The following is a 20,303-nucleotide window of genomic DNA, read 5'->3' as shown; positions in this document are numbered from 1 at the left end:
ATCCGTTGGCCTCCAGCCGGTCCTCTGACAGGGGACCCATCTCGGGCTTAGTTGATCGTGCTCTTCGCAGCTTATAAACGTTGCACTTGCTCTCCACCCTCCGTAGCTGCCTCCATAAGTTCGGAATCCAGAACTTCTGCATGATCGCTCCGATGGTTGCCTCCGTGTTTTGGTGGCACATCCTCTCGTGGTAATGCTGCACGATCATCTCCGCCAATGCCTCCTCGTGAGACAGTATGATCGGCCAACTTGCGCTGTATGGCACACACGTCGCGTCGTCGATCCTTCCGCTGGCTCGCATTACTCCGTCCTCGTCGAAGTATGGGGACAGTCAGCTGCCTTTGGCGGCTTTTCCTTGGTTGTCCTCAGCAAACGCTTCTCGCTGCGATTGCCGTACCAGTGCGCGCTCAATTTCAGCGCACTCCATCGACGTCAGTTCGAGATCCTCTCCACCGTATCGTAGTCCACGGCACCGTCGAATGAATCTGAGCACCTATGCGGTGCTCCTCACCAGTCGATTGTTGTTGGAGAATCTCTGCAAGGATATGAAGTTTACCATAACCAAGGCCATTTCATTTCCTCTTCGTCGCTCGTCGGAGGAATCGATCTTGGCTAGCTCTTCTCTGGTCCTCGTAGAAATGGTGGACCGCTTAGCTATCGCGAACCGATGCTCAGGTCCACGGTCTTCCGTGGTCTCAACGCCTCATCTGCCACGTTTTCTGCAGACGAAATTCATCCCCACTGGGACGCCACACCGCGTCCGGGACAGTTAGCTTCGAAGCAGGACGCATTGTCGTTTTGGCTCGATCGTTAGTCCGCACTGCCGCTCGACGAGGTACTCCATCTCTCCCGGAGAAGACCTCTTCGACGACGCCTCGTTTCCACTTTCTTCGTGGTATGGCTGGATCATAGATGAACACCAAGTCTCCTCAATGAATGGGCTCGACGTGCTTGTACCATCTCACCCTGCGCACAAGAGTCGGCAGGTACTCATGCACCCATCGCATCCAGAACCGATCCCGCATCATCCTCGCTATGCGCCACTGCTTCCTGGTAGCGCATCTCACGGGCTCCTGTCCGTCATGCTTGGGAAGATCTGGGACATCGGGTGCTCCCTTCAGCAAATCGATGGGTGTCAGTGGAGCCTCCTTATTCACCGTCACTGGTAGATGATTACGCGGACGAGAGTTTACTATGCTCTCAGATTCAATCAGCCGATTCTCCAGTACGTGCTCCTTGGGCGCGAGTTCTTTCATCGTGTGCGCCAACACCTTCTTCACACACTGCACCATCCTTTCCCAGGCGCCAACCTCAGCTGGTTTCACCAGGCAATTGAAGATTCATTCAACTCCTTTAGACGACAACTCGCCTGGATCTGTACAGGCTCAAACACTTCGCTGAACCTCTTGGCCTCGCGGTTGGCTACAACGAAGTTCTTTCCATTGTCACTCCTAATCCTGATGACGGGTCCACGTCGGCTCATGAAGTTCCTTATAGCGATTATGCAGGAATCGGTGGACAAATCGTGAGCCATCTCCAAGTGTATAGCTCTTGTGGTCAGACACGTAAACAGTGCCACCCACCTCTTCTCCGTGCGACGTCCAATCGTCACAAATAGCGGTCCAAAATAGTCCAACCCGGTGAACTTAAAGGGCTATCCGTTGGCCTCCAGCCGGTCCTCTGACAGGGGACCCATCTCGGGCTTAGTTGATCGTGCTCTTCGCAGCTTATAAACGTTGCACTTGCTCTCCACCCTCCGTAGCTGCCTCCATAAGTTCGGAATCCAGAACTTCTGCATGATCGCTCCGATGGTTGCCTCCGTGTTTTGGTGGCACATCCTCTCGTGGTAATGCTGCACGATCATCTCCGCCAATGCCTCCTCGTGAGACAGTATGATCGGCCAACTTGCGCTGTATGGCACACACGTCGCGTCGTCGATCCTTCCGCTGGCTCGCATTACTCCGTCATCGTCGAAGTATGGGGACAGTCAGCTGCCTTTGGCGGCTTTTCCTTGGTTGTCCTCAGCAAACGCTTCTCGCTGCGATTGCCGTACCAGTGCGCGCTCAATTTCAGCGCACTCCATCGACGTCAGTTCGAGATCCTCTCCACCGTATCGTAGTCCACGGCACCGTCGAATGAATCTGAGCACCTATGCGGTGCTCCTCACCAGTCGATTGTTGTTGGAGAATCTCTGCAAGGATATGAAGTTTACCATAACCAAGGCCATTTCATTTCCTCTTCGTCGCTCGTCGGAGGAATCGATCTTGGCCAGCTCTTCTCTGGTCCTCGTAGAAATGGTGGACCGCTTAGCTATCGCGAACCGATGCTCAGGTCCACGGTCTTCCGTGGTCTCAACGCCTCATCTGCCACGTTTTCTGCAGACGAAATTCATCCCCACTGGGACGCCACACCGTGCTCCTACTTGACGGTGTCCATCAGTCTCGTGCCCAATACTGCTGCTTGAAGTTCCAGTCGCGGGATCGACATAGTCCTCATCGGAGCGCATTTCGTCTCGGAGCTTATGAAATGCGCCTGCAAACGTGGACATGACCAGGCTTAGGAACTCCCACTTGGTAGGGACGCGTTCCCCTGTCATCACGCTTATCGGAAGTCGATGATATATGACGCTGAACTTGAAGTCATCTGTAGCCGTTTTTTTCGGTTTTTCCGGCAGATGCTATAACTTGTTTTCCTGGAACCTCTGGACTTCTTGGGGCTCAAGTCGTCGTGCATACCCCTGCTTGACGTAATCGTCCATTATTCATTTATTGCTATATGAAGTCCACATCGCGCCTCAATTAGGTTCCTTGACATCGCATTGTTGTACGGCTTCACAGGTAGACGCGCATTCTTCTTCACTGCCCTTACATCTTCCCGACTCAGGCTCTGCATCCGGAATAGTAGGTGACATCGAAACAAATCAACGCAGCTCAGGTTTCGATGAGGAAATTCCTGGCGGTAACACGTCGATCGCTTTTCATCCTGCTCACGCCCCGCGTCTATAACTGCGGCTGACGTTGGACGGCTCCTCTCGTTGGAATCCACTGGTCGTGGCATTCCTCTCCGTTTGCTGCTGTCTCTGTACAGCCGTCGGACCTGACTGCTTCTCTGATCCCTCCTGCGTCCTCCATCTGCGAGTAGCGGCCGTCTGGGAAGTGCAAGTGACGCGTGGAGAAGGTACTGATGCCTCACTTGGCATCCATAGACGTTGCATCCGCGGCTCTTCCTGCAGAACCGGGACATGTTTCCGGGCTCCAGACACGAGAAACATAGCCTCAACTTCCTCGTGGACTCGATACCGCTCCTCCTCGCGAACACTTTTCGCGTGCAGGATCCTTCGCTTCGGTTGCTTCTTGGCTTCGTGACAGTGCACACCAGTATTGCAAATTCATGAAGCCATTCGCTCAGGTGCACCACTGTCGGATACGGCTGTATCGTCATCGCGTGCTTCGCCCAGTCCAACCTCTTGCTCAGCGGCAACTAAGCGATCAGCTCCTCCATTAGGGTTGGGTTCCCTAGTTGCTGGTTGCCGATCGGGGCTGACTGCAGGAACGCTGTCAGATTGCTCACCTTCGTCGCGAACGGCACGATCCTTATCTTCCTGAATTGGCTGCACATCGCGCACGCTATCCAGTTGGCTACGGATGAGTAGCTCCGGATGTTCATACCGGAATCGAAGCTGCTCCATAACAGCTTCTACGTTGCTGGGATGGATAAGCAACGACTTCGCTTTCTCGCAGGCCTCGCCCTTAAGGGCTTTAACTAGCCTCTGGTTGTTTTCCAATGTGGTGCACTGGTAGGCTGCCATTGTTTCCGTGAACGCGCACACGAATATTGGCCATTCCTCTGGCTGACCCTCGAAATCGGGAAGATCAGGCAATCTACGTAGCGTCCAACCAGGCATGGTCGCCTTCGCCACTTCATATGACAGGGGCGATGGTGCAGATACCTCCAAATTGTGTCCATGGCGGATGAACATAACCTAGTCCAGGCTCCGACTCGAAACGTGCGAACCTTTCCATTAGGACCGCCACTTGTACAGACGTAAAGTCCGTAATCTGCCCTGTTGCTTCGGACTACAGGTTACTCGCCACTTTCCTGGCGGCTGTTCCACTTTGCCAGGAAAGTGGCAAGTAGAGGTGGCCGAGATGCCAGTTGCTGTGGCGGTTTTGGTCGCAGTTGCGGGAACACCCGAGGCTTCTAGCCTGGGGCTCCGCCGTGGCGAATGCTTCGTGGGCATCATCTTGCAGAGTGCGAATAAAATATAATGTTGCCATTTGGCCGATCACGGGGAATGCCGTTAAAGAAACACTGGACAATAGTTGGAGTTCGGCTCGTTAGCTTTATTCTGAAAAAATTACAATAGCTACTTAGCACTTACATTTACTTAGTTGGATAAAATACCGCAGTTTCTCTTCCCTTTCCTTGTGATGGCGAAAATCGGTCTAATTAATCCGCCAAAATATTGTTTTTCTTTTTATTTGATTTTAAAAATACGCATCTTTTTATTCGATTTTAAAAAACGCAAACTAAAAATACCTGATTACATACATACTGACTGACTGATTACATGTATAATACTGACTTCGTTTACCGGCAATAAGTTTGAACCATGATACAACTATACAAGGTAGTTAATTCGTAGAATTATAGTCCCTTATTTTAATTTAAACATAGTAAGCGTTAAATAGTGTGAGTGAAACGGCTATGCAGTTTAACCCGCCATGGGGCTAAAAGTTTTTCTTAGTTATGACAAGAGTTTTAGTATTTATCATTTTATTTTAATTAGTTTTGAATTTGACCTTATTCTTTGTTTTTGTTTTTGGACAGCCATTTCAAAATGGAAAATACAGCCATTTTTTATTTATCGACCTGCTCAGTGGCGTTTAACAACGTCTGTTTTAAATTTTTAGTTTAAAAAACTAAAAAAAAAACAAACTAGCACGTGCTTAGCACGTACACGTGCCTAGCAAAAAAACGCCTAGCACGTGCTTTTGACAATAACTGAAAAAGTCATTTTTGGCTTGGCCACTTAGGGGTTAAAGTTTTGAAAAAAATATCACCTTTCAGTTTGACAAGTAGGCACGCACTGAAATTAGGGGACCAAAGCCCGAACGATTTGTCAGCCCTAATCCGTTCCGCGACAGTAGTATGTTTTAGATACGATACGAAAGATATACGCCCGCAATTTGTGTCTATCAGATTTATATTAGTGTCGATTTCTAATGTTTAAGTAAAGATAGGAGTAAAGAATGCTATTTTTGACTAAACAATCTGATAAATGTTATGACCAAGACAAATTTTACAAGGATCGCCCGACCATATATTAAAGCTGCCATATAACTGCCACTAACGAAAAAAGAGGATAGAAAGAAAAGATAGAAGATAGAAAGTTGGAACGTCGTTCTATTTTGCGTTCTAACAAATTATATTTTTGGTCGGTTGATCCGAACTACCAAATTTTAAATCGATCAGCCTTCTATATCTTTTACAGGAAATTCTGTCGCACCGCTGCCAGACTGGGAACAAAGCAACTGGGAGTAAATATACATAGAAGGGCAGAATTTTGTTCATTGCATGATACAAAAAGTATTCAATGTTCTCGTCGAAAAAATTAGTCCGTTAACCAAATTACAGATATTAAGTAAAACAGTGTTGACTTATGACTCAGTTGAATCAGTGTTGAAAGTATTATCCCTTAAATCAGTGGTAGGAAAACTCTCCATAGCACGCGTGCATAGGGCCAGAAATTTTGCTGCAGCGCTTCAGTGTGAGCACTTTCAAATTTTTTTAGAAGGGGTCTCATTTATTCTCATTTTTACTTATTTAACAGCCCAAACTTAATAATCAAAATACAGTATTCGTTTTACTTTCATTGGGAACGGTACTTCCTAAAAACAAAACAAAAAGTTTAACAAGAAAGCAAAGCTAACTTCGGGCGGAGCCGAAGTTGATATACCCTTGCAGCTAAAACCGGATATATATCGCAAACATCGGATATAGTTGGCCGATCCTTATGATTACATCATAATAAAACCAATTAATTACAATACAAAATCTAACAAAAAGTCCCAAGCTTCTATCTTCAAAAATACGAAAGTTGATATTTCTACCAAATACCATTTCCGATCGTTCAGTTATATGTCAGCTATAAGATATAGTCAACCGATCGTTATGAAATTTGGTAGATCGGATTAACTGACCAAAAATAGAATGTGTACCAAGTGCCAGCTTTCTATCATCAAAAACACGAAAGTGGGGCATTTCCGATCGTTCAGTTATATGGCAGCTATAAGATATAGACGACCGATCCTTATGAAATTTGGCATGTCGTATTAGTTTGATAGCTCTCATGTCAATTTTGAACTCTCTAACTCTAAAAACACCAAAGTTATACCATTTCCGATCAATCAGTTATATGGCAGCTATAGGATATAGTCGGCCAATCCCGGCCGTTCCGACTTATATACTGCGTGCAAAGGAAAGAAGGGTGTGCGCAAAGTTTCAAGTCGATAGCTTTAAAACTGAGAGACTAGTTTGCGTAGAAACAGACAGACGGACAGACACACATGCTCATATCAACTCAGGAGGTGATCCTGATCAAGAATATATATACTTTATAGGGTCGGAGATGTCTCCTTCACTGCGTTGCACACTTTTGGACAAAATTATAATACCCTCTGCAAGGGTAAAAAAATTGTGAGAATGGCCCACGAGGCCAAGTTCCATCCCTTCCTCGGAGCAGGCCTGTTTCAATCGACCGAAGCTATCACCTATTTTTAAAAACCAAAGAATATTTAACAATGAAGAGGATGTGCAAGATGTTGTGGAAATGAAGGACTTGCCTGGACCGAATGTGAATAATTCAACGATTCTATTTCAAAATAGGAAAAAAGAAGAAAAGAACAAAAATTAGAAAATTTTTGCTTAGAAGAAATTTTCAATTGGATAAAAATGGAATCTTGTATGACATTTCTCACAAAGGGCCCTCTGTGGTCTACATTGACAAAATCATGATACTGGCTTAGAGAGCCGGCAGAACAGAGTCCCAATTAACACGCTAGATTTGAATGCTACACTTCTGAAACTCAAAATCAAAAACATTGAATCCGTCAGTAACATTGGCTTTGGATGGTGCAAAGCTGAGTTTAAGCCTGCTGCGGCAGCTAATGACATTTTATTTTCAGATTTGAAAAATAATGGCTTCAGATTTGAAGATTTTAAAACACTTTTTTTTTTAAATGAGTATTATTTTTAATATTCTTACAATGTTACAAAGAGTACATTTCCTCCTCTGTACCATAATTTATTACCACTTCTAGGGGTAAAGTTATCTTTAAAGGTACACAAGTTCCCAGTGAAGTCTTCTTTTTATACACTTAGGTAAACGTTAGTCTGTATGTACCTTTCAGCCAATGTTATCGCTGTTTTAGATGGTTGCTCAAAATTTTGCTCAAAATTGCAAGCAAGCCGATCAAAAATGTAGTAGCTGTTCATTCTCTTACAAAAGAGCAGCAATGTAGCCAATTGTTATGCGGTAACAGCAAACAATCTCGCGTAGCCACCTCTCTTGATTGTTCTGCTTGTAAAAGAGCCTTTGCATTGAGAGGTAGAATTCAAAGCCACCAAAATCAGAAAACCGTGTGTATGCTTCGGAACTTTATTTTCGACTAAAAATGTATGCTAAGGAAAAATGAAAAAAAAAAAAATCTCTTCTTCTTAGAGAGGGACAATTATGACTACTTCAAGATCTCTATCTCTTTCCTATAACTATACAAGCGTGCATTGCATCATACTAATAGTGTACAGAGTACTTTATTTTTCTACACCCTTCCTCAATGCAAGCTTGTTTACAAAAAATTATTATCAAAACAAATTAAACATTTTTGTAAACTCTTCGTGTTTCGTTTTGGGAAGATTTTTTGACAAAATATCTGCAATCATTTCAGTTGTACTGAAAACAAAACAAAACTTGCCTTTTCTTTACATTTTCTCTAATGGTGAACAGGAGAAGCACTCTAATGGTGCTTCGTTCTGGAATGATGAACAGGATTCTTGGTTAACCCCTGCGCAATCAGATTATCCCCATACACGACGATCGGGGTGTCGTTGTCTCCGCAACCGATCTCCATAATCAGCCTTCGCTGTGCCAATTTTAACACCGAATGCAATATGTCTGGCCTTGTTGTAAGAGCTAGCCACATAAGCTCTCCTACTACGGACTGATAAGTAGTGGGATCCACCTTTTTGCATTGAGGGCTTGTACAGTCTACTTGGAAACCAGCATCCAAAGGTGTCTTTGCCGACTTGCAAAAATCACTTCCATGGGTATGCAAAAGGTACTTGATATATTGCGTATGCATCAAAGTAATTGCTCCAAGATTGCCGTCTCGTTCGATTTCCATGCCCAGGAAATGGTTAAGTTGACCCTTGTCAACACATTCGAATGATTGTGAGATGCTGCTCTTGATTTTCAGCAAATCCTCGTGCGATTGGCCAGCTACAATTATATCGTCAACATATACAAGGATTAGTACAAGATTACCTTCGCCACAATGTTTGTACAAACATGGTTCGTTATCACAGGCAACGAATCCCATATTAACCAATATGCCATTATGCTTCTCGTTCCAGGCCCTTCCCGATTGATTCAAGCCATATATTGCTCTCTTTAGAAGCAATACCTTGTCAGGATTTGATTCATCTGATCGCTATTGAGATACGCGGTGAGTACATCCATTTGATAAAGATGTAGCTTGAGGTACGCCAACAGTGCTATTATAAAGCGAACACTCTCCAATCGGCATACCGGCGAAAAAGTTTCTTGGTAATTTACGCCAAACTGCTGGGCGCATCCTTTTGCTACCAGTCGAGCCTTGAAACGTTCTTTTTGGCCATCTTTATCGCGCTTCACGTTGAACACCCACTGGCATCCAATGGCTCGCTGATTTTTGGGTAAATAAGTGACTTGCCAAGTCTGGTTGGCAACCAGAGAATCATATTCTCTTTCCATGGCTTCACGCCACTCCTTTGCATTTGTACTCTCCAGCGCCTCTTTGCAAGTTAACGGAATCAGAATATTTTACATATACAAGGGCGCCTAGGATATTGTACTGCTTCTTTGGACGTCCAAGTTTTCCAGTCCGGATGATCTTAGGGCGGCCGGGGCCCCTGCGTGCCTCCTCCTCGATATGCTCACCCTTTTCTTCAGCACTCTCGTACTGATCTGTGCTCTCATCGGAGCTGTCTAGTTGATGGGTCATATAGTCGATAACCTTTGGCTGCCACAGAGTACCCAGCCATAATGAACTCTTTTTCCTTAGGTTGAAATTTGCTGCCCTTCCTCGGACCCTTGTCCAGAGCAACTGCAAGAGATCCAAAAACTTTTAGATGTTTTGCATAAGGTCTCTTACCCGTCCACGCCTCCATAGGAGTCATACTCTCTAATGCGCTGGTAGGGTAGCGATTTCGCAGATAAACCGAAGTGTTGACAGCTTCTGCCCAAAAACGATCTCCCAGTCCCGCCTGGACCTGAAGGCATCTTGACATCTCCACTAGCGTACGATTTGCCCGTTCCGCAACTCCATTTTGCTGGGGAGTATACGCTATTGTTAGCTGTCTGACGATTCCATGCTGTCTTAGACATTCGTCAAACTGTTTATTGAAAAATTCTCCGCCATTATCACTCCACAGGCATTTCAATCTTCTTCCTGTCTGCCTTTCCATCAGATTCTAGAATTAGATGAATTTTGATAGCACCTCATTCTTTCCACGCAGGAAGTAAACAAAAATCCTCCTGGACTTATCGTCAATGAACGTCAGAAAATACTTGGAACCTCCGAGAGACGGTGTTGGAAAAGGTCCACAAACCTGTATCAGATCCAAAAGCTCCTTAGCCCGAGTACTTGTTGCAGATGGAAAAGGTTAAACATTGATTTTGTTAACCATACACGTTTTGCATTTAATATTCTCTGACAACCGAATATTATCTATTTCTCGAACTATCCCTTTGGACACCATCTCTTTCAAGATAGAGAAGTTAATATGGGCGTATCTCTTGTGTGGCAAGATTCCATGAACAGCTTACATTGCAAAACATTTACTTCGGCCACCTTCAAATAAGTAAAAGTTGCCAATCTTTTTGGCTTTCACTATGCATTCTCCATCTTGCATCACCTTTGCATTCTCTATGTCAAAGGCCACCTTGCACCTGTTCTGGACAGCAGTGTCAACATGCACTGCCCTGTCTGTATCTTGACGTCACCTATACCTTCTGCTTGAAGGAAACCAACATCGGCCAGTCCGATCTGTTCATTGTGCTTCTCAAACATTGTAAATAGCTCTCTTGCGCAACACATATGGCTTGTAGCGCCACTATGCAAGCACCATGTTGAATTGTCAATTTTGTTGACGTCACAGGCGTGCAACAGGCTGCTTTGTCGATTCACCATACTTCTTGATGCGGTGGTCTCCCTCACCCTAACTTCGACCCTGGAACTTAATGTGCCCTTGTTCACCACACTTGAAACAAACGATATTTTTTCGTTTCTTCTGTCCATATGTTTGTGTCTGTGAGTTGTGCTTGTGCGTTGCAGGAAATGCTTTAGTGTTTACTCGTTCCTCTGTTATTCCTTTTCTTCCGCTCTCCTTCTTTAAATTTATGGTGAGAACTTCGAACGAGGTTAACTGATCTCGTGTCTCAATAGCGACCACGAAATGTTCGAATTGCTCTGGAAGACTTGATAGCAAAACGAGAGTGCGAAGTTCGTCGTTTAACTCTATTCCAACTCCAGTTAGACAATCCAGAATTTCCACAAATTCACTTATGTAGGTCGTCATGCTCTGCCCTTGCTCCATCCGTTTATTAAGCAGTTTCTTGTATAACTGTACTTTTCGTATAGGTCCGCTTGGTTGATGAACTTCCTTCAACTTGGTCCATGCCTCCAAAGCCTTTAAGCAATTCTTGATGTAGGCCAATTGAGATGTCTTGACACTTAATGTTATTGTCGCCAAAGCCTTACTGTCCAAGGCCGCAAGCTGTTGTTCTTCCGGAACATTCGTTTCAGTTAGCTTTCCAGACGTAACACTCCACAGACCGGAATGTACTAATACAGATCGCATCTGTATTTTCCATGTGTCATAGTTTGTCTCCTCTAACTTATCAATTTGATAAAGAGCACTCATTGTTCTTAATCTTGAGTCACACACCGAATAACTTAAACTCTCAAGTGCCTGGGCCCATAACCAATTGAGCAGCAGAATTCGAAGCCACCAAAATCAGAAAACCGTGTGTATGCTTCGGAACGTTATTTGAGACTAAAAATGTATGCTAAGGAAAAATGAAAAAGTTGGTATACATAATTTCTTATTCTCTACTTCTTAGAGAGGGACAATTATGACTACTTCAAGATCTCTATCTCTTTCCTATAACTATACAAGCGTGCATTGCATCATACTATTAGTGTACAGGGTACTTTATTTTTCAACACTATGCAACTAAAAATAGCATGACACTTATAAATTTATCAAAATCAGAAGAGAAAATTAGATATCACTCTCTATTTCAAATTTTAGAAGAAGTTGATACTAACGACATCAATCATTTTCCACAGCCTTCATGGCAAAGAAAACCAACTACACCATATTTACAAAATAACACGAAATTAGCCAACAATTTTTTGAAAATAACTCTTTTAACAAAGTTGTTAAGATATCTCTTAAAAAAAATTAGAAAAACAATGCCAACGCCACAATGATAAGCTGGAAAGCTGCACTTAAAAAACATGAGAACTCTCTCAAAGAAAAATTGATTAATATCCAATTTAAAGAACCTGTTTCTGCTCAACAAGTTGAAATTTATAATTGCAACAACTTAGCTCTAGAAGCTGAAGGAAATAGTTTAAACCAACTAGCCCTAGACATTTCCTCTTTTTTATTCAACGAAAATTCGATTTTAATTCCTCAATAAAGAAACATTTTAGTTTATATAAAAGATCGTATATCTATTAAAAATTGAAAAATTGATTTAATTAAAATTAACCAATCAATACAATTGTTTTTTAACGTTGCTTGTCTATATTTTTTTCCTAGGTAAAATCCAAAATAACAATAATAAAAATTACTCTTAAAATCCTCTAATATAAAAATCATCCAGTTGTCCCTGTTGGACAGTTTTAAATAAAACCACACATGTTATGATAAAAAAAAAAAAAAATTTGGTCAGAAATCTGGATTTCAAAAAACTCTATGTGTAGCCTAGCAAATTATAATTTTGTCTGAAACCGTTGGAATTTATTTAAAACAAGAAAGGAAAACTAACTTCAGGCGAAGCCAAAGTTGATATACCCTTGCAGTTAAGCCTAGTACTCTGACGACGAATACAGCTGTAACACGTGTGATAGCGAAATCGCTCTTTATTCGGCTACCGAGCTAGTATGACCAAAAAAATTAAGGAAAAGGGTAAAACTGAACAGCTGTTCTCTTTCTCTCTCTCTCTCTCTCTAATATTTCTCTTTCAATTTTCGCTCCGTGTGTGGGGTGTAAAAATAAATCAAATGAATTATTGTTACACCCCGAGATCAGCTGTTTACTATTTTAATGCGGCAACGCCATTCAATTTGACAGCCATCATTTTCGTCGTTAGAGTACCGGCAAAATCTAGGAGGTACAAATTTCTTCTTCTTCTTTTTTTCACACCGTTTTTTTTATATTTTATTTTTTTATAAGTGGAACAAAGGACCTGATTTCAACCGAGAAAGTCGTTGGTTGAATGGGCCGAGATTTCTTTGGCAAGAGAGGCAATTTTGGCCGCTGACAGAGGCGGAAGAAGGAGACGAGTCACGAATAGAATTGAAAGCGCAATTCATCGGCGTGTGTGACGGATTCACAGACGTAGAACGCGCGATCCTCATAGACTCCGAGCGGTTCTCAATCTGGACCCGTTTGCTATGGAGTACCGCGAGAACGGTATGGTGTATGAGACGATGGAAGGCCAAGGCTCTTCAACTATCGGACATCGAAAATCAGCCATCACAAGAAGATACCAGGGTCGCGGAGAGTCTTCTGTGGTCGAACGCTCATGCGGAGTACTACCAGACGGAGATACGGCTAATTTTACAAGGAAAACCATTGAAGAAGAATAACCTACTATACAAGCTGGGACCGTATATGGATTCCGATGGAGTATTAAAGCTGGATGAACGTGCCAAGATGATCAAGGGAAGCGACCGCGTCGTACTCCCCTGCGGCAGCCACATTACGCAGCTTGTCATAAAGGAATTTCACCGAAGATTTCTGCACGCTAACCACGAGACGGTGGTCAACGAACTACGACAAAGATTTTGGATACAAAAGCTGAGATCCACCCTTGCTCGGATATGACGTTCCTGCCAACAATGCAAGAACCGACAGGCGTCCCCCAAACCGCCGCGCATGGCGGCCGCGCAAGAGTAGCAGCCTTTCAAAGAGCTTTCATAGAGCCTTTCAGCTACACGGTTGTGTACTACTTTGGGCCTCTGATGGTGCGGGTCAGACGCAGTTCTGAGAAACGATACGGCGTGCTCTTCACCTGTCTCTCTACAAGGGCAATACATCTAGAGGTAGCGTATTCATTAACAACTGACTCTTGTATTCTAGCGGTGCGCAGTTTTATAGCCCGACGAGGGTGCCCAGTAAAACTCTGGAGCGACAACGGCACCAATTTTCAAGGAGCTTGCACGGAGTTGCGAAGGGCGTTCGAAGATGTGGACAAGAATCTACTCTCTCGCGAGTTCACTGGACCCCAGATGACATGGAAGTTCATTCCACCCGCATCTCCCCACATGGGTGAGGCCTGGGAGCGCTTAGTTCGTTCCGTGAAGATGGCGTTGGAATCAATCCTCCTTGACAAACGACCATCGGATGAGTTGCTGAGAGCCGCTCTAATGGAGGCGGAGGCGATCATCAACTCGCGACCCCTAACATACATCCCCATGGAAGATGAGAACGAAGAATCACTGACACCGAATCATTTCCTGCTTGGAAGCTCAACTGGAAGAGGACCGACGATGGAGCCACTACCCGAAGGAGTGCAGCTCAAGAAGAGCTGGATGGAATCACAACAACTGGCGGACTCGTTCTGGAGGCGATGGCTTCAAGAATACCTGCCAGTGATCACTAGGCGGACCAAGTGGTGCGAAAAGGCTAAGCCTCTTGTAGAAAGGGATATCGTGTATGTGTGAGATCCCGGACAGTCGCGTAGCCAGTGGCCGAAAGGAAGAATCCTGAAGGTGAACCTTAGCTCGGACGGTCAAGTGAGGAGCGCCGCGGTGAGGACCCTGCCGCGACGAAGCTGGCAGTTCTATCTATCGAGAGTAGTTTGGTAGATCCCTGGCGGAATATACAAGTGGGGAGTGTTACGATAGATAGCCAAACTGCTCCCGCGGCATCCGGCAACGCCGAAGTTGCAGAACCGATAGTTTAAGCGGGTGTTGAATCTCTGTTAACTCAGCCGGTAACCATGTGGCTAAGCTTTCTTTTTTATTTTACACTCGAGGGAAGCGGACGGAAAGTGAGATTAAGATTTTATTAAGATTTAAGATTTAATTATGAATGGTACCACCATTACTTTACTAGGAATTTAATGTGCTACTATCACTGCTTGGAGTGAAAGAGTGGTTACCGACTGTACCACTGTTAGCCCTTGCTGCCCTGTTATAAATGAAGAAAACAATAAACAATTATCAGCATCTACACGGGCGTCTTTACTCGGGCGGCGCTAAAAAACTTCGAATTCCCGCAACATTTCTTTAAATTCTTTTCTGGTGTATTCTTGGAGAATACTTGACTCTGAGAGCGAAATCAACATGGAGATGCCTACTAGATCCGGTGGAGAGGCAAGATTGCTTCCTCTTGCTTCCTCTGCGAAGTGGAGGACGAGCACGTGACAGTTGGCTGTATCGGCGCCGGCTGCGTGAGCATGTGCCATCCTAAGTGTACTGCTCTAGAGGATGGCGGCGTAGGATGGATCTTTGCAGAGTGTGACTAAGACGTCCATGCACAGAACTCGATGTTGATCAGGACAGAAAAGCTGACCAGCCTGACGGCTGGGGACAACTACCAGAGTTACTCAGGTGGCGACCAGATGAGGATCGGAACTAAAGACGTCAACGAGGCCTCGAAGGAAACGCAGAACCTGCAGACGGAGCTAAGGTTGTTGGAGGAAAAAGATCAGTTGCTGCAGTTGCGACAACAACTTCTACATTGGCGAAAGGCGCTCATGGGCAAGCTCCCAAGGGAGAGGCTATCGGAGACTGGCCACGCAGAAAATTCCCGAATTCCCGCAACAAGTACTCTTTTCCAGTACGCGGACGACTTTTTTTTAGTCTGCTATGACAAGGTTTTTTGATTGGTAAATCTAAATTAGAGAAAATATTAATCTCTTTATTAAAATGTGTACTGTGTTTCATCACCATAAAAAATGTAAATTGTGTCAACTATTTGGGTAGAATCATAAGTTCTAACGACTTGTCTTAACCACACGTTAAAAAATTTTTTGTGGTTGTCATTTCAGAGTTCATCCAAGTAAATCCCTTTTTATACCCTTGCAGAGGGTATTATAATTTTGGTCAAAAGTGTGCAACGCAGTGAAGGAGACATCTCCGACCCTATAAAGTATATATATTCTTGATCATGATCACCTCCTAAGTTGATATGAGCATGTCCGTCTGTCTGTCTGTCTGTTTCTACGCGAATTAGTCTCTCAGTTTTAAAGCTATCGACTGGAAACTTGGCACACTTCCTACTTTTCTTTGCACGCATATAAGTCGGAACGGGCGGGATCGGCCGACTATATCCTTTAGCTGCCATATAACTGAACGATCGGAAGTGACCAAACTTTGAAGTTTTGGAACGTGTTTTTGAAGAAAGAAAGCTGGAACTTAGTACAGATTATATTTTTGATCAGTTGATCCGACCTACCAAATTTCATAACGATCGTTCGACTAAAGCTGCCATATAACTGAACGATCGGAAATGGTATTTGGTAGAAATACAAACTTTGGTATTTTTGATGATAGAAGCTTGGGACTTTTTATACCCTTGCAGAGGGTATAATAATTTTGTCCAAAATTGTGCAACGCAGTGAAGGAGACATCTCCGACTCTATAAAGTATATATATTCTTGATCAGGATCACCTCCTGAGTTGATATGAGCATGCCCGTCTGTCCGTCTGTCAGACGTTTCTACGCAAACTAGTCTCTCAGTTTTAAAGCTATCGTCTTGAAACTTTGCACGCACCCTTCTTTTCTTTGCACGCAGTATATAAGTCGGAACGGCTCGGATCGGCCGACTATATCCTATAGCTGCCATATAACTGATTGATCGGAAATGGTATAACTTTGGTGTTTTTAGAGTTAGAGACTTCAAATTTTACATGAGTGCTTTTTTTTGCAAAATTTGTTATTATTTTGGTGCAAAATAATACGACATGCCAAATTTTATAAGGATCGGCCGACTATATCTTATAGCTGCCATATAGCTGAACGATCGAAATTGACCCAACTTTTGGTGTTTTTGAAGATAGAAAGCTGAAATTTAGTACATATTCTATTTTTGGTCAGTTAATCCAACCTACCAAATTTCATAACGATCGGGCGACTATATCCTATAGCTGCCATATAATTGAACGATCGGAAATGGTATTTGGTAGAAATATCAACTTTCGTATTTTTGAAGATAGGAGCTTGGGACTTTTTTTAGATTTTTTATCGTAATTTATTGGTTTTATTATGATGTAATAATAAGAATCGGCCAACTATATCCGATGTTTGCGATATATATCCGGTTTTATCTGCAAGGGTATATCAACTTCTGCTCCGCCCGAAGTTAGCTTTCCTTTCTTGTTTTTAGATATTTTATTGTAATTAATTGTTTATATTATGATATTCCCATAAGGATCGGTACACTAGATCCGATTTTTGCGATTTATATCCGGTTTCAACTGCAAGGGTATATCAAGCAAGATTTTTCAAGAAAAATCGCATATAAAGTGAGTTACTACCTCATCACACTGTCAAACTCACGCTACCGTAGCATTTTAACTCAATTTAAACTGGGGCAAAAATCATCATCATACACATCAGTTATATTTATAAATGTTTTGTACAGTGAGGAATGGCAAGAAAACGCAAAGGGGTTGATTTGAGCCGTGATACAATTAGATTTCGAAACATGCGAAATAGAAGATCCGAAAGAACCGAAGACAAATCCAGCAACAAGATACTGATGTACGTGTTAGAATAGCGCAATTGCATCAAGAAGAGCCACAAGATACACGAGATGAACGCAATGAAATCAGAAGATTAGAACAACGACAATCACGCCGCTTCACATTCAATAGACGCAGAACAAATGACCAACAACGATAACAGGTACATCGAGCATTTATTTCTGATTAATTCATGCGTCTAGCATTTCAGTACGAGCCTGATATTGAGTATTATGATCACTCAAAAGTGGTAATAGGTGTATGGACAAGGAATGTCCGCATTGTCATGCTCTGAAATTCAAAAATAAGCCAGCTGAGATGGGTTGCGGGTCAAGAAAAGTGCAACTACCAAAAATTGAAAAACCACCTGAACCATTGAACGGCTCACTTATCGGCACGGACTCAGATTCTAACGTGTTCCTGTAGTCAATTCGAACATTCAATTCATGCGTTCAAATGACATCGTTTCGGAGGAGTATGGTAACAAAAACTGTGATACAAAAATTTTATATTTATAGGGTTAAGTCTAGCACTGAGTAAATTTTGTACAGAAATTATAAAGTCATCTGGTGGCAAAATAACGTTTGCCGGGTCAGCTAGTGACTTATAAGATTTGTCAAAATCAGTTTTTATATTATGTAGTGTTTTATATAATTCGTCCCATTCCATTATCTAATGGAATGTTGGCTAGACTCTTGAAACCATCAATGAAAGATGTCTTTTCAAAGTATCTCAAATTCAAAAATCAGTAGAGCCTCTCCATTTTAAATTACGGATAATATATTATGGGTAAACTTAAGATATTATGTTGAGAGTTTGGTTCTAATGGTTCTAATGCACTCTGCAGAATTCATATTTTTTGATTTTGTTTCATTTATTTAATTAGATTATTTTTATACCCTTGCAGAGGGTATTATCATTTTGTCCAACAGTGTGCAACGCAGTGAAGGAGACATCTCCGATCTTATAAAGTATATATATTCTTGATCAGGATCACCTCCTGAGTTGATATGAGCATGTCCGTCTGTCCGTCTGTCTGTTTCTACGCGAACTAGTCTCTCAGTTTCAAAGAATAGTTCGCGAACGTCGGCGAGTGCAGACGTGCTTTCTTTTTATCTTCTTATCGTGCAACGAAAATTAAACAAAAACTAAGCATAGTGCAGTGCAAGCTCTAAACAAAAATACACAGTGGGCGAAAAGACGTTTAGTGCGATGAACTTCGTACTTTTTGTGTAAATAAAAAATTAGAAAATCAAAAACATTAAGCTATGAGTGAATTCGACACTCATACGGTGCTCCAACGTCAGCAAGACGAGCGTCGACTCTCTTTGCTACGTAACAACGCATACCACTCATTTATGTCAACGCAAGACAACGCGACCGCAAACCCAACAAAAAATAACCAACCGCGATCAATAACCCCAACCCCGAGTAATGAACTCTATCCAACATCGCAAGGCAGGGCGCGTTCTTGATCTCCTGCGCTCTCGTTGGATAAAACCCTATACCCTTCCCTCATGCCTGCCTGCATAGCCACGGTCACCAGTACAGTGACGTCATTAGCAACTGCAACGGCAACTATTACAAAAACTACAATGGTATCGACTGCTCGCGCAATACCATCTACCGTAATATCGGAAACTGCTGTGCAAGTAAATAATGTAGCACCTTACACCAGCGTGCCCCCTTCAAAACAACGTTCGGCTGTACAGACTGGTTAGCCCGCAGAACTCTAGACTTGGTAGCTCCGCTAAAATAACTCGAGGCACCTCAAAACAATCTACAATAGAGAAGCCCATAGAACCAAACAGATTTGCTATTTTGGCAGATAAATCCGATGATACACCTCCTGAAGTCATCGTAGGGGACAACAAAAAGCCTAAGCCGCCTCCGATTTACATCCGAGAGAAAAGTTCGAATGCTCTCGTAAACTCGATACTGAATCTAATAGGACCAGACAATTTCCACATAATTCCATTAACAAAGGGAAATATTCATGAAACTAAAGTTCAGACTAATACGGAAAGAATTTACAGAATTTTGTCGAAGTATTTAAACGACAATAAAAAAAACTTCTTCATTTACCAATTAAAAAGCAGTAAGGGCCAGCAAGTAGTACTAAAAGGTATCGAGCCGGAAGTAACACCAGATGAAGTTACAAGAGCACTGATGGAGAAAGGTTTTAATGTAAAAAATGTTATTAACATTTTGAATAGAGAAAGAAAGCCTCAACCTCTTTTCAAGGTAGAACTTGAACCCGAAACCAAATCCAAGCCTCTGAAAAAAAATGAAGTGCATCAAATCTTTACTCTCCAGTTCCTACTACACCGCAGAATTACGGTAGAGGAGCCGCATAAAAGAAATGGACCGGTGCAGTGTAGTAATTGTCAGGAATATGGCCACACAAGGTCTTATTGCACGCTTCGTCCAGTATGCGTTGCTTGTGGAGACCTTCATGAATCTCACAAATGCCCAAAAAATAAAGAGGATCCCAGCAGCAAAAAGTGCGGAAATGTGGAGGCAACCATACGGCTAACTACAGTGGCTGTCCAGTCTACAAGGAACTGAAGAGTCGTACACACCAAAGAGTGACCACTGCTCACTCACATACACCACCTATGAAATCTACACGTAATGTCTTCCCCCCTTCAGCTGTTAAATCTTTAGCCAATAATGAGGTCACCGACAAATCCGGAAGCTATGCAACTGCTCTAAAATTGGGTCTTAAAAGTACCACTCCCACCAATCCAAGATCATCAGTTTCCCCTCATCAACCAGAAGAACCGTCTACGAACAAACTTGAAACAATGATATGTAATCTTCAACAAAGTATCATAGAGTTCATGTCATTCAAACTCAAACTCATCTCACAAATAAATATAATTTTCAAATTCGAGGCTATCTTTTCTACAACACGAATCACCCAGACGGGAAAGCTCGTGGAGGCACTGGGATTCTGATTAGAAATCGCATCAAGCACTGCTTCCACAATAGCTTCGCCACTAACTTCATGCCAGCTACATAAATAGATGTGCAAATGGATTCCCGATCTTTAAA

The 20,303-nt window shown here is 43.0% G+C and overlaps 1 protein-coding gene and 1 long non-coding RNA gene across 4 annotated transcripts in view; one reads left to right on the top strand and one right to left on the bottom strand.

Moving 5' to 3' along the window:
* Nucleotides 1–20,303, bottom strand: part of LOC108132214 (uncharacterized) — a 75,773-nt gene that overhangs the window by 9,403 nt on the left and 46,067 nt on the right. The window lies entirely within an intron of this gene.
* The window catches only part of LOC138926870 (uncharacterized), a 42,234-nt gene continuing 39,016 nt past the window's right edge, over nucleotides 17,086–20,303 (top strand). For both annotated transcript variants that reach the window (XR_011443560.1, XR_011443559.1), the window contains exons 1-2: nucleotides 17,086–17,409; nucleotides 17,458–17,726. This is a non-coding gene — a long non-coding RNA (uncharacterized lncRNA). The remainder of the gene's footprint in view (nucleotides 17,410–17,457; nucleotides 17,727–20,303) is intronic.

This window comes from Drosophila bipectinata, chromosome 4 (genome assembly GCF_030179905.1).
Source record: "Drosophila bipectinata strain 14024-0381.07 chromosome 4, DbipHiC1v2, whole genome shotgun sequence".
Lineage (NCBI taxonomy): Eukaryota > Metazoa > Arthropoda > Insecta > Diptera > Drosophilidae > Drosophila > Drosophila bipectinata.
This window is presented reverse-complemented; position numbering and strand designations above follow the sequence as displayed.